The sequence below is a fragment of the Mastomys coucha genome, unplaced genomic scaffold (assembly GCF_008632895.1).
Source record: "Mastomys coucha isolate ucsf_1 unplaced genomic scaffold, UCSF_Mcou_1 pScaffold18, whole genome shotgun sequence".
NCBI classification, from domain to species: Eukaryota; Metazoa; Chordata; class Mammalia; order Rodentia; family Muridae; genus Mastomys; species Mastomys coucha.
The window spans coordinates 78,522,391-78,535,924 of NW_022196900.1; positions in this window are offsets into that span (position 1 = coordinate 78,522,391).

A 13,534-nucleotide genomic window follows, 5' to 3' on the forward strand; every position below is an offset into this window, starting at 1 on the left:
TGTAGCACCAACCACATCTGGGTCAAATAATATATTTGAAAGTTCAAATGCAGAGCATTGATAGCTCAGCGGGTAAAGGTGCTGGACACCAAACCTGACACACTAAATTCAGTCCCTAGAACTCACACATACCATGTGGCACACACACACACACACACACTATTAAGTACACACTCCTTGTTAGTATTTTAGATGCAAGACGTAAAATGTCTGGTATCTGCTTTATGATACATAGTAGTGATTCTGCTTTATCAAAGCTGAGCATGTAAGTGAGCTTTTGTGGTCCCAGCCTGTTTTCAGTCTGTAGCAGGTACTCAAATGCTTTTATTCACACAATTATTTAATTGTATTTTACATGCATTGATGTAAGAGTGTGCGATCCCTTGAAACTGGAGTTACAGACATGAGCTGCCATGTCTGTAACTTTATAAAACAGGCATATGGTGCATGTTTGGAATTGAACCCAGACCCTCTGGAAGAACAGCCAGTGTTCTTAACCATTGAACCATCTCTCCAGCCCTAAAAACAATTTTTTTTTTGAGACAGGGTTTCTCTGTGTAGCCCTGGCTGTCCTGGAACTCACTCTGTAGACCAGGCTGGCCTTGAACTCAGAAATCTGCCTGCCTCTGCCTCCCAAGTGCCGGGATTAAAGGTGTGAGCCACCACTGCCTGGCCTAAAAATAAATTTTTAAAAGTTCTTCCTGTAGAAGAGTGTCAGAGAGATGTAAGATGAAGAAGGGCACCTTGAATGAAGGGATGTAGGAATCTTCTAGAAACTTAGAAAGGGTGGGAAATGGATTTACCCCTAAAATCTTGAGAAAGAATCCTAAGCTGCAGAGAGATAAAATGGACACCAAGAGTCTAACTAAGGAGCAGATGCACTGGTGCTGTGGCTCAGTTACTACAGTGCTATTCTAGCATGCACAAAGCCCCGGATTCACGTGGTGATTCCATAGGAATAGGAGGAAGCAGGAGACCAACCTGAGATTCTATTCCAGGGGGAGGGGAAACATGCAATAATATAGGCTAAAGAGGATGATGTAGTAGGGATGGAGAAGAGAGGGTGGCTTAGAAAATATGTGTATGTATTTGCCTTAACCCATAGGGTAAAGGGTGGAGCCACTGGCTGTGTAGGTCACACGGGAGGAAGAGTGGGTTTGTGGGCAAGAAGATAATCTCATTCTGCACATAGGAAGTTGGTGATATGGGTGGAACATTCCAAAGACAATTGCATAAGTAGGTCTGGGGCTCTGGGGGAAACAACCAATAATTAAAGCCAATGGGGTAGATAAGATGGCCCAGGGAGAGGGGATGAGGGTGTTCTCTCAGTTGGTAGGGTACTTGCCTAGCTTGCTCAATTCCCTGGGTTCCATAGCCACCACTTTATAAAACAGGCATGTGGGACGTGTCTGTAATCTCAGAACCCAGGAGGCAAAAGCAGGAGGATCAGAAGTTCCGGGTCATCCTCAAGTACATAGTGAGTTGGAGACCAGCTTCGGATACACGAGACCCTGTCACAAACAAAACAAACAAGCAAAGAACCAACATATAAGGCCACCGAGGTGGCTCATTCGGGCAAAAGTGCCTGCTATGCAAGTCTAGTGACCTGAGTCTCTACATAAAAGTGGAAGGAAAGAACTGATTCTACACTCTATTATCATCATCAACATCACTACCACTCCCTCCACCCCCACACAAATAATGATTAAAAAATGACCAAAACCAACCAACCAATATATACATGGTTCTGGAAGAGCACTCCAGGTGAGAAGAGGGAGGACAGGGCAGGCCTCTGAGGAAGAGCCAAGCCAGTGTGTGCAAAGGAGAAACTCCTAAGAGGAACAAGTAGAGAGACAGGAAACAGGAGAACAGAGCAAGGACGACTGCCCCGCAGGAGGTTGGTGCTGGCTGGGGACCAGAGAAGAATTAGGTGGAGCCTGTGGTGGGGCAGACAGGACCAGAGCAGGTGTGGCTGTTCAGAGAAGTCTGGAGAAACTGGATGAAGTGGTGCATGCCTTTAATCTCCGCCCTAGAAAGGCAGAGGCAGATGGAGGCTAGCCTGGCCTACATAGTGAAGTCCAAGTCCAGTCTGAGCTACATAGTGAGACCTTGAAAAGGGGTAGGTGGGAGCTGGTAACTGGTGTTCTGGTGTTTGCTGAGCACAAGAGCACAACCACACTCTCCAGGAGCTGAGGCCTAGGCCTAGCTGAGCGTGGAGCTGCTCCCTGGAGGGTTGTGGCTCCTCTTATGTACTCTTTCTTTCTTCCTTTCTCTCTCTCTCTCTCTCTCTCTCTCTCTCTCTCCCTTTCTTTCTCTCTTTCTTTGAGGTAGGTGTGGCTGGCATGCCTGAAATCTCAGCACTCAGGAGGCTGAAGTAGGAGGACTGTTAATTCTAGGCCAGCCTAGGCAACAAAGCAAGCCCCTATTTAAAATAAATAAATAAATAAATAAAAGCAAACAGCTGGAGAGATGGCTCAGTAGTTAAGAGCACTTGCTGGTTTTGCAGAGGACCAGAATTTGAGACCCAGGGTGTAGGTGGGCATCTCACAACCTCCTATAACTAGAGGCAGAGGATCTGATGCCCTTTTCTAGCCTCTGAGGGCACCTGCACTTATATATACATAATACACACACACACACACACACATACACACACACACACACTTTATATTTTAAGATAAACACTCCCAAAGAAACTCATGCCCTGCTGCACTTGCTGCCTGGGACTAACCAGCTGAGGCTCCTCTCCAGCAGAGAAGAGGGACTGGCTGTCACTTACTGTCTTCTGAATGTGTGTTTTTCTCCCTACCTTTGCTTACAAAGTCTCTTCTGCCTAAAGTAAACATCTAAAGCTTTCTGGGCGCCATGTTAAAACATGCCCTGGATATAAAGAGGGCCTGGTCTACGTGTGCTCTCCACCTTACCAATGAGGACAACGAGGATCAAAGAGATGAAGTGACTTACTTGCCCAAGGTCACTCAGCCAATACATACTAAAATGAGACCCTAACTATATTTAAATCCAAATTCTAAATTTTTAAATTTTCTTTAATTTTGTATATATAAAAACTTATGCACATATGAGGGTGGGGTGTGCACGTGGGCCTGTGGAGGCCTAAAGTGGCTTCAGATCTCCTGGAGCTGCAGTTACAGGAAGTTGTCAGCGGTCCAGTGTAGGGCTGGAAACCAAACTTGAAAGTGAAAGCAGCAGGCTCTTAGCTGGATAGTAGTGACTTGCCTTTCCTCCCAGCACTTGGAGATTACTCACAGATTTAGAAGTTCAAGGCCAGAATGGTCTACCAGAGTGAGTTCCAGGACAGTCAGTGCTATACAAAGAAATCCTGGAGGGCTGCAGGGTGAGGGGAGCAAATTCTCTTAGCCCGGCCCTAGTTCTATGGCCCTAGTCCTACTCTTGAAAGACATGATTTGCCCCCCAAGTGAGTTGTTTTTGTTGTTGTTGAGGTTTTGGGGTATTTTTTGTTTGTTTGTTTGTTTGTTTGCTTTGTTTTGTTTTTTTTTTTTTTTGCTTGTTTCGGTTTTGGTTTTTTTGAGACAGAGTTTCTCTGTTTAGATCAGGCAGGCCTCGAACTCAGATTGATCTGCTTGCCTCTACCTTCTGAGTGCTGGAATTAGATTAAAGGCACGCATCGCTGTCACCAGCACCTGTGTTGCCCAGACTGAGTTCTTTTTCAAAGAATTATTTGTGTGGTGCCTCACAGACATGAATGGGGGTCAGAGACCAACTCGTGGAAATAGGTTCTCTCTTTTTGCTATGTGGATTTCAGAGCTGGAACACGGGTCGTTGATCTTGGGAACAGACTTTTTGCTCTTTGCCCGCCGAGCAAAGCCCAAACATTGTTCTCATAATGTTTGTCTCCATCCTCTACAACGCCAGAGAAATGGGCTTTTTTAGTCCCCAGCATGAGGTGCTGTGAATTATGACCACGAGGTGGCGCCACGGCACCAGCCAGCCTGATTCGTTCTCGTGGTGTCTGGGCTGTCTTAGCGCCCATAAAAGCTTAGAGAACTGAAACACTCCTAGAGTTTCCCTGGCCTCGCATCAAACTTAAGATTTCAAGGAGTCTTCTCTGAAAGTTTAAAAACAGCTGAATAAAAACTTGTAACAATCTTGCGACACTTCTGCCCTCTGTCATTTCTTTCTGTACATACCCATATCCCCATGCTGTGGTCTCAGTGGAAAAGGAAGCAAGGCTGGTCGCTGGGACTAGTGCTGAACAAAGGTAATCTCGCATGTGTGTGGTTTTATGAAATTCCCTTCTAGCCGGGCAGTGGCGCACACCTTTAATCCCAGCACTTGGGAAGCAGAGACAGGTGGATTTCTGAGTTCGAGGCCAGCCTGGTCTACAGAGTGAGTTCCAGGACAGCCAGGGCTACACAGAGAAACCCTGTCTCGAAAAAACAAACAAACAAACAAACAAACAAACCCCTTCTGCTAAGCCTGTTTTATCTGGTATTAAACAAACAGACGTAAGTGAGGGCCGGAGAGAATACTCAGTGGTTAGAGCACTTGCTGCTCTTCCAGAGGACCCTGATTCAGTTTCAAGCATCCACATAATAGCTCTCAACCATCCATAACTTCAGTTCCAGGAAACTGAAAATCCCTTTCTGACCTCTGTGTGCACCAAGAAGTGCATATGGTACACATACATACCTGAAAACGAAACACTTATACATATAAAATAAAACAAATAAGTCTAGTAGGGTGATAATTCCAGCACTTGGGAGACAGAGGCCAGCAGATCTCTGTGAGATTGAGGCCAACCTGGTGTACAGAGTGATTTCCAGGATAGCCAAGGCTACCCAGAGAAACCCGGTCTTAAAAAAAACAATAGTGGGCCGGGGAGATGGCTCAGTGGTTAAGAGCTCTGACTGTTCTTCCAGAGGTCCTGAGTTCAATTCCCAGCAACCACATGGTGGCTCACAACCATCTGTTATGGGATCAGATGCCCTCTCCTGGTGTGTCTGAAGACAGTTACAGTGTACTAGCATACATTAAATAAGTAAGTGTGCCATGGAAAGGGAACATTTACCATGGCTAAGGCAGGGATTCTGTGCTTGATAATTCCCCCAGGCAGACTAAAGACTGGGACAAGAGATGTTTTATATTCTTCACAATATAAAATCAGTTCTAAAGAAGGACTGGAGATCTAGCACAAATACCAGCTGCTTACCCAACGTGAAGGAAGCCCCGAGTCTAATCTCCTCAGTACTGTTTAAACCACGTAATCCCTGCATTTGGAAAGCGGAGACCAGCAGGTAAGGAATTCATGGTCATCCTCAGCTACATAGAAAGAAAGGAAGAAAGGAGGGGGGAAGGAAGGAAGGAAGAAAGGAAGGGGGAAGGAAAAGAGGAAGGAAAGAAGGAAGGAAGGGGGAAGGAAAGGAGGAAGGAAAGAAGGAAGGAAGGGGAAGGAAAGAAGGAAGGAAGGAAGGCAGGCATGTGCACACACATACATACACATGTACGCATAAAGGGAATAACTACAGTAGAAAATGTTTAGAAGAAACAAAATAGAATTCCAGATGAAATGTGTTAGCTTTCACTGGGAAGTCATGGGGGAGTTAATGTGAATCCACAGCACCCTAACAAACTAAGTAACACCACTGGAGTCAACGCATGCATGCTTTTCCAGAAGGAAGGATGGGAATGGGGAGGGGAGGGAAGGAGGAGGAGTTTAGGTGAATGAAGGGCTCCTGAGAGTGAGACTACAAAGACGATCTCCAGCAAAGTATCTGTAGGGTGTCCATAGCCAGGTCTTCACAGTCCCCTTTATCTTCCCAATTTCTGTCTTGCTGGATCTGCAGCCACCCATGACCTCAGTGAAGGACGACATTTGCTTTGCCCAGTGTAATGTGCACCCACTATATAAGGAGATGCTCAGTAAAGGCTAGTATATTGACGAACTGGCAGGCTTCCATTCTAGTCTTGGTTGGGTGAGCTGCATAATGCCAACCACCCACTGATAACAATTATAAACTCTGGTCAAAATGTACAGATAGCAAGAGCGCCTAATGAAGTGGGCTAGAGAGATGCGGTTAAGGACACTTCTTGTTCTTGTAGAAGACCAGGGTTCAGATCTGTGGCTAATAACCATTGGTAACTCGAGTTTTAGAGGATCCCAGTTTAGAATTTAGTTTTCTGGCCTCTGTGGGCTCCTACATATATATATGGTATACTTACATACACCCAGGCACACACATAAAATTGATTGATAGATTGATTGATTAAGCAAATGAAATGAATTAAGGCTCAGGAACGTGACCCAAAGTAGCTGTCAATTAGAAAGTGACTCATTGTCTTAGTCAGGGTTTCTATTCCTGCACAACATCATGACCAAGAAGCAAGTTGGGGAGGAAAGGGTTTATTTGGCTTACTTCCACATGGCTGTTCATCACCAAAGGAAGTCAGGACTGGAACTCAAGCAGGTCAGGAAGCAGGAGCTAACACAGAGACCATGGAGAGATGTTCCTTGCTGGCTTGCTTCTCCTGGTTTGCTCAGCCTGCTCTCTTATAGAACCCAAGACTTCCAGCCCAGGGATGGCACCACCCACAAGGGGCTCTACCCCCTTGATCACTAATGGAGAAAATGCCCCACAACTGGATCTCATGGAGGCACTTCCCCAACTGAAGCTCCCTTCTCTGTGATAACTCCAGCCCGTGTCAAGTTGACACACAAAACCAGCCAGTACACTCATCATTTAAAATAAGAGATCTGGGGCCGATGACATGGCTCAGCAGGCAAAGGCATCTGCTACCAGCCTGCCAATCTGAGACCAAACTCAGGAACACATGCGATGGAAGGGAGAGCAGGAGAGCATCAAATTAACTCCTATAGGTTGTCCTCTGACTTCCATATGCTTACTGTGGAGTGCAGCCCCAACCCCCACCCCCACCCCTGCCCAGTAAATAAAATGGAAAGACGAAAAAAAAAAAAAAAAAAAAAAAAAAAAAAAGAGTTTCTGTGAGCTCGTGAGATGGCTCAGAGGTTAGGAGCACTGGCTGCTCTTCCAGAAGTCCTGAGTCCAATTCCCAGCAACTACATGGTGCTCAGAGCATCTATAAAGGGATCTGATGCCCTCTTCTGGCATGTAGGTATAATGCAGACAAAGCATGCCTACATTTAAAAAAATACTAAAATTTAAAAAAAAAAAAAGATTTTAGTAAGGGTTCTCTAGAGGAACAGAACCAAGGGGATGAACACACCCACACACACATACACACACACTGTTTTAGTTAGGGTTTTTTTGGTGTGAAGAGATGCCACGGCGACTCTTATAAAAGAAACCATTTAATTTGGGCTGGCTTACAATTTCAGAGGATCATCCATTATCATTTTGGCGGGAAGCACGGCAGCGATCAGGCAGACGTGGTGCTGGAGAAGGAGCTGAGAGTTCTATATCTTGATCCACAGGCATCAAAAGGGGACTGTGTTTCATACTGGGCAGAGCTTGAGCATACTGGGGGCTTGAGACCTCAAAGCCCGCCCTCAGAATGACACACTTTCTCCAAGTCCACTAATAGTGCCACTCCCCATCGACCAAGCATTCAGACTTATGAGTCTACAGGGGCTGTTCCTTTTCAAACCACCACCACACACACATATGTATATCTATATGTATATAAACATATCAATATCAAATATAAATATTCAGAATTTATTAAATGAGCTTTAAAATAGGAACAACAGTCAAATTGTACCTGAGAACACAGAATTTACTTGGCCCTTGATTCGGGGGGCCTCAGAGGAGTTCTAGAACAGCTGCCTTTCATTGCTGGGTGACAACCAGTAGCTACTCAGACAGACCGCGAGGCAGGGTGCCTCAGTCGTTTCAGCCTGGCACCAGGAACTCGAAGGTTCCTAAAGATAAGGTAGTCTACCATAAAGCTTGGGAGAATGTGTTCTACTGTTAGCAAAGGAATTGGCAGAAGCAGCAGCAAGGGGGCAAATCCACTCAGCAAGAAAAGAGTGGAGGAACAGTTTTCTGATATGCCCTTTCAAAAATCTGGGCAGCTACCAGAAATGCTATCCCCAAATGGGGTGGACCTTCCCACATCAATCATGGCAATCAGATCAGTTCTTCAGGTGAGGGTCCCTATTCAGGTGATTCTAATTTGGGGCAAGTTGACATTAAAACCAACCATGATAACAAGGGGTCCACCAGGGAGTTGTGGTGTATACCTAAAATGCCAGCCCTTGGGAGATGGAAGCAGGCAGGTTGGGATTCAAGACCATCATATGTGTCTTAGTTACTTTTCTGTGGCTGTAACAAAACACACGGTCAGGGCAACTTATAGAAGAAAGCGTTTAATTGGGCTTACGGTTTCAGAGGGTTAGAGTCTGTGACGGCAGACTGGAGGCATAGCTGCAGAAACAGCTGAGAGCTCACACCTCTAACCGCAAGCAGGAGACCGAGAGAGCACCCTGGGAATGAGGTGGGTCTTTTGAACCCTCAGAGCCTGCCCCTAAGTGATATATTGCCACGGACTGGGTTGCTGCGGAGACCTCTTTTTCCGAGGGATGAGAGTTCTGGTCAGGTGGGCAAAGAAATCGATGGATGACGACAGAGTGGACATGAGGACGTGCTGAGTCTGAGTGTATTTCTTTAAAATGGCATCAGACTTTTACAGTCATCACAAAAGAGACATGAAAAAATCTGGCAGCTCAGCAGTCAAGGTACATCTGAGGCCACCTGAAACACACTGGGTCTAAAGCAGCCACCTCTTCTGGACCCAACCCAGCTTGACACTGGCTGAAGGAATCTCAGTTGAGAAAATACCTGTAGGCAAGCCTGTGGGGCATTGCCTTGATTAGTAAATATTAGTAAATACGTATATGTATATATTTGTGTGTACACACACACACACGCACACACACACACACACACACATGTATGTACAAGCAAGCCAGGTAAGCAGTGTTCCTCTATGGTCTCTACTTCAGTTCCTGCCTGCAGCCCCTGTCCCAAGGAAGCCTTGATGATGATCTGCAAACTAAGAAGCTGAAATAAACCCTTTCCTCCCCAAGTTGCCTTTGGTCACTTTATCACAGCAACAACGGAAATCGAGTAGAACACCAGCGAACCAAATACATACATCTTGCTAACCTAGCGTTCAATTTCTAGTGGAACTGTATTTAAAAAATTAAGACGACTCCGATAAATTAAAGCTGCTCTTGTCACCAGCGGAATTAAGCGCTGGAGATGACAAGACAAGAGCTCAAGCCTGGAAGGGCATTAACCACCCTTTGGGGTGTACAGAAAGACAAGTACCAGAGATAGTAAACAGGCTGAGAAATGAGACAGATATTATTCTTTACTTTTTGAGTTCTTTGAAAGTCACTGGGCCCTTGGGTGACGTGACTATAATGGTGACAAAGGAGAACAGAGACTTCACTCCTCAGTGGAGGCATCAGTGCAAGAGCAAATAGTCTAGAATTCCAAAGCTCAAAGCTGGGTCTACGGCTCAGACGGTAGATGCTTACATAGTATGCACAAAGCCCTGGGTTCAATCCCCAGCACTGCATATACCAGGAAGGTGGTGCACACCTACAGTCTCAATGCCAAGGATGGGAAAACGGAAGGATCAGAAGTTTCAGGTCACCTTTGGGTATGTTGCAAAGTCTAAGGTCTGTTGGGAACCATGAGAGCCCTGAGATAAATATCCAGCCCCAGCTAACTGAGAACCCGGAGATTAATATCCTGCCTGACAATCACAAGGATCCGGCTTGGCCCTGGGAAAAGAACATTCACGGAAATCCACCCCCTCTCCACCTGTCATCCACCCCCTCCTCACCTGTCACACTGGAGCTCAACCCCAGAAGATTTTGTAACCCTCCATCTCCCTCCTTCCTCTCCCCCTCCCCTCCAAGATTTTTGCTTTAAATATGCTTGGCTGCACTAAGTAAAAGGCTCTTGACAAGCAATGCTTCCTTGAGTCCTGTCGTGTCTCTCTCTCGCCCATTCTTTATTCACAGGTTGTGACCCTCCTCGTTCCCCCGAATAACGTGACCTGCAGGCCAGGTCAAAGGTCAGCCTGGGACACGTCTTAAAAACAAATTCCTGACTCCACTTTAGAAGCCACAGAGCTGCAGACAGGTACAAAATGCTTGCGGCTTACCTCTAACTGAATGGAAATGTGAATGGAAGCCAGAGCTCTGGGGCTGAGGGATGCCGGCTCTGATGTGAAAAGTTGCTCTGGCAGAGCATTGGAGTCTGGTCCCCAAGCACCCATTAAACATTAAACATTTAAAAAGAACAAATCGGGTTGGTGGGATGGCTCAGCGGGTATGAGCACTGACTGCTCTTCCGAAGGTCCTGAGTTTAAATCCCAGCAACCACATGGTGGCTCACAACCACCCGTAATGAGATTCAACGCCCTCTTCTGGTGCGTCTGAAGACAGCTACAGTGAAGTATGCCAGAGCGAGCAGGCCAGAGCAAGCGGGCCTGGCGAAGGTCCTGAGTTCAGTTCCCAGCAGCCACACACATGATGGCTCATGGCCATCTATACAGTAACAGTGTACTCGTGCACATAAAATAAATAAAATAATCTTAAAAAAAAAAAGAACAAATCATTTCTTTTGAAAGACTACACTTGGTGTATTATTGGACCCCAATTCTAAGAATAAAAAAATAGTATGGTTCCTCTGGATATAAAGCAATTCATTTATATTTCTCAGGGGGGAATCAATGAGAAGTTTAAAGTAAAATATGAACAGCATATAACAAATTTAAAATGAATCCAGGAATAATATATGCTTAAAAAAAAAACAAACAGTGTGATGAATTCTGAGTGTGGTTGCCAAACCTATAGTTCCAGCACTCTGGAGGTAGAACGGGAGGATCCGAGGTTGAAGATCATCCTCTGCTACCAAGTTGAAGGCCAGCCTGTGCTACATGAGATCCTGTCAAAAAGAAAAGAAAACAAAAGGAAAGAAAAGCAAGATTAGCACACGCCTTTAGTCCCAGCACTGGGGAGGCCGAGGCAGGTGGGTCTGTGAGTTTGAGGCCAGCCTGGTCTACCAAGCCAGCCTGGTCTACAGAGTGAGTTCCTGGACAGCCAGGGCTACACAGAGAAACCCTGTCTTGAAAAACAAAAAGCAAGCAAGCAAGCAAGCAAACTAAGAACAGACCTGAGTTTCCAGCACCCAAATATCAGTTAAAGTAATCTGTTTTAGAAGTTTAGTCCCAGGGTCCCCAATGGAGGAGCTAGAGAAAGGACTGAAGGAGCTGGAGAAAGGACTGAAGGAGCTGAAGGGGTTTTCATTCCCATAGGAAGAACAACAATATCAACCAACCAGCCCCCCCATCCCCAGAGCTCCTAGGGACTAAACTACCAACCAAGGAATACACATGGAGGGACCCATGTCTCCAGCCAGATATCTAGCAGAGGATGGCCTTGTCCGGCATCAATGGGAGGAGAGGCCCTTGGTCCTGTGAAGACTCGATGCCCCAGTGTAGGGGAATGCAAGGGTGGGGATGTGGGAGTGGGTGGGTGGGTGGAGGAACACTCTCAGAGAAGCAGGGATGTGGGATCATAGAGGGAGTTTTTGAGGGACGAACTGGGAGAGGGGATAACATTTGAAATGTAAATAAAAATGAAATAAAATATGAAAATATCCCCCTCCCAAAGAAAAGAAGTTTGGTCCATTGTCATGGCACAGCAGCATGCAGGCAGACATAGTACTGGAGAAGTAACTGAGAGTGCTATATCTGGATCCATGGGCATCAGGAAGAGAGAAGCCAGTAGGCCTGGCTTGGGCCCTGGAAACTGCAAAGTTCATCCCTAGTGACACACTTACCTATTCCAACAAGGCCACACCTCCTGGTCCTTCTCAAGTAGTGCCACTCTCTGATGACTAAACATTCAAATTTATAAGTCTATGGTGGTCATTCTTATTCAAACCATCACACATGTAAAAAACAAAGTTATCAAATGATGCTCATTCCAATAGTTCACATACACACTCACTAAAAATCTTAATTTGTGGGCAGGGACTGGGAATGTGACTCAGAACTGGAATACTTATCTAGGATATGTGGGTCCTTGGGTTTGATCCAGCACCACTATCACCCAAATCATTATTTATCAACTACCAGTACCACCACTATTATCACCAACACCATCCTTATCATCACCACCACTGCCATCATCACCATCATCATCTCATCATCTATGGATAACTGGCTTGGGAGCATAAAAATTGTGTGCTAAATAGTTTTATGTCAACTTGAGACAAGCTAAAGTTAACTGAAAGGGGGGAACCTCAGTTGAGGAAATGCCTCTTTAAGATCTGGCTATAAGGCATTTTCTTAGTTAGTGATGGATGGGGGAGGGTCCAGCCCACTGTGGATGCGCCATCTCTGGTCTGGTAGTCTTGGGTTCTATAAGAAAGCAAGTTGAGCAAGCCATGAGGAGCAAGTCAGTAAGTAACATCCCTCCACGGCCTCTGCATAAGCTCTTGCTTCCTGACCTGCTTGAGTTCCTGTCCTGACTTCCTTCAATAATGGACAGGGATATGGAAGTGGAAGTTGAATTAACCCTTTTCTCCCCAAGATGTGTTTTGATCATGGTGTTTCATCACAGCAATGAAAACTCTAAGGCAAACTGTAAATCAAATTCCATCTCTGTTCAAGTAGGAAACAATCCTGTAACTACAATTTAAACTTGAAGTAATAAAAAGAAGCCCTGTGTTAAATCTGACAAAATGCAAAAGGGACACCTGTCTTTCTTCTCTTTTCTCTCTGGACCTCATGGAAAACATTTCCATATCCTATGGATTTGCTGGATCGAGCCTGCTGTATCTCTCTGAATTAGCTCCTAACTGACCCTGCGGGCTCCCACGGCCAGGCTTATTTTAGAAGGGAAATTCCTGTGGTGGGCAGAGCATAAGAAGAAACTTAAGTCCTGGGGGTTTTATATTCTGGATGATATTATCTTCCCCCTCCTCTTTTTCTTCCTCCATTTTAAAATAAGATCTCCTATTGTAGCCCTGGCAGGCCTACAACTTACTATATACAGCCCAGGCTAGCATTTAACTCACATAGATTCCCCTGCCTCATATAGATTCCCCTGCTTCTGCCTGGAGAGCGCTAGGATTCAAAGAGTGAGCAACCATACCTCAACTTTTTTTTTTTTTTGCAGGGGTGGGGGCTTGAGGGGACATTTAGGATCTCCTATTTCTTTTGTTTTGTGTTTTTTTGTTTTTTTGTTTTTGTTTTTTGAGACAGGTTTTCTCTGTGTAGGCCTGGCTGTCCTGGAACTCACTCTGTAGACCAGGCTGGCCTTGAACTTAGAAATCCGCCTGCCTCTGCCTCCCAAGTGCTGGGATTAAAGGCGTGTACCACCACTGCCTGTCGGGATCTCATATTTCTTAGATTGACCTTAACATTGTTACATAGCCAAGACTGGCCTTGAACTATTAATTCTTTTTTTATATACATAACATTTTAATTTATTTATTTTGTGTGACATAATTTAAAGTGTTTGTTTTGGTTTGTTTTGTTTTTTTTTTTT